Source organism: Sinocyclocheilus grahami, unplaced genomic scaffold (genome assembly GCF_001515645.1).
Source record: "Sinocyclocheilus grahami isolate Dianchi unplaced genomic scaffold, SAMN03320097.WGS_v1.1 scaffold1555.1, whole genome shotgun sequence".
NCBI classification, from domain to species: Eukaryota; Metazoa; Chordata; class Actinopteri; order Cypriniformes; family Cyprinidae; genus Sinocyclocheilus; species Sinocyclocheilus grahami.
In genome coordinates this window covers 144,696-146,736 of record NW_015506734.1, presented here as the reverse complement: position 1 = coordinate 146,736, position 2,041 = coordinate 144,696, and the positions used below count along the sequence as shown (strand labels likewise).

Sequence of the window (2,041 nt, the reverse complement as noted above, 5' to 3'; positions counted from 1 at the left end):
TATATATATATATACACACACACATATATAAATATAATTACAGAATTGTCACAACTAATAATACATTAAAAAAAACACTGAAATAAATTCATTAAAAAAGTATTCATACACTTAACTCAGTACATAGCCGAAGCACCTTTACAGCCTCAAGTTTTTTAGGTATGATGCAACAAGCTTTGCACATAAGCATTTGGCAATTATCTGCCATTCTTCTCCTCACCTTTTCACCTCTCAAGCTCTGTCAGGTTGGATGGGGGCAGATGCAGATTTTCAGGTTTCTCCAGAAATATGCGTTTGGGTTAAGTCCCAGGCTGTGGCTGGACCACTCAAGAACATTCACAGAGCTGTCTATAAGCCACTCTTGCTGTGTGCTTAGGGTCATTGTCCTGTTGGAAGGTGAATCTTCTGCCCAGTCTGAGGTTCTGAATGCTCTGGACCGAGTTTTTATTAAGGCCAACTCAATATTTTGGTGCATTGAGCTTTTCTTCTACTCTGACGAGTCCCTCTGTCCCTGCCGCTGAAATGTAGGTATATATATGTATATATATATGTGAAGAGTTTGGTTCCAAAACATTATAAATCATTTTTGATTAATTTGAATAAAAATGTGTTTTCTTTACCAAGAAAGGGGCAAGATGAAAACCACTATATTCTATTTCAAACGTTCACATAGCATATTTAGGTTATAATAACATTAAAAAGTCAAATCCAGATTTTGATTCTCAAAGATTTATTATAAAATTTTATATTTTTTTCCCGGAGTCCCTCTGTCCCTGCCGCTGAAATGTAGGTATATATATGTATATATATATATGTATATATATATATATATATGTGAAGAGTTTGGTTCCAAAACATTATAAATAATTTTTGATTAATTTGAATAAAAATGTGTTTTCTTTACCAAGAAAGGGGCAAGATGAAAACCACTATATTCTATTTCAAACGTTCACATAGCATATTTAGGTTATAATAACATTAAAAAGTCAAATCCAGATTTTGATTCTCAAAGATTTATTATAAAATTTTATATTTTTTTCCCCAAAATGCAATAAATCCATGACACGTTTTTTTTTTCCCAAAATGCAATAAATCCATTGAATCAATATAAAAGTTATGTTTCATATTGAAACTGTTGAAACTACACAACATAGTAAGTTGATCCACATATGACAGCCTCTGAACTTGGTCAATACTAATCTTATATGCAGGCACTGGACTAAAAATACATTCAATCAGTCATCGCTCCCAAAATTAATTCAACGGGTCATCTTGTTAATGCTATGAATTAATTACAACAATAAAATAAAATTTCATCATGAACAACATTACATTAAACCACAGAAATTCCAAAATGACATTTCCCTTACATTCAACTTCCAAAAGTGCTTTGCCTTGTTACATTCATTTAGTTGACTAGTGCTATACGCTGTATTAACAAAAACATTAATGGCATAAATAAAAACACTTACACTGACAAGCTACAAAATATCGCGTTCATAATCGAATGCGACTGATCTGCGATTATGAATGCGATATAGCAGTAATCTACGGCTCTGTGTATTAAATGCTGTTCCATCTAAAAGCACGTGATGGAGATTTACTATTAATCACAGAACCGGCTTTACTGACGAGATGCACATGACAATCACATGCGATTTATCATGCACTCCTAATTTTTTTGTTTGTTTGTTGATCACAAAGTACAAAATAGATGAGGAAAACTAGGATGCCGGCTGTATTCAAAGCGCCGCCATTACTGTCTACAGTGTGTGGAATGGTGCGCTGTGATTGGTTCAGCGGATATATCGCAATCTGCAGAAAAGGGAGATTGGCATTTGTCGTGGTTTGGAAAAAAATGGAGAAAGCATGACAGAATAACTCGGCGGATATCGCATTTTGCGTACAATTAAAAATGGACTTTTCAATACCGACCAGATACAATACCGATTTTGGCGAAAAAAATGGCGTTTATCGTATCATATATATATATATATACAGTGGGTACGGAAAGTATTCAGACCCCTTTAAATTTTTCACT

At 33.7% G+C, this 2,041-nt stretch overlaps 1 pseudogene; it reads left to right on the top strand.

Annotated features, from left to right (window-relative positions):
* The window catches only part of LOC107571155 (uncharacterized), an 11,168-nt pseudogene that overhangs the window by 6,604 nt on the left and 2,523 nt on the right, over window positions 1-2,041 (top strand).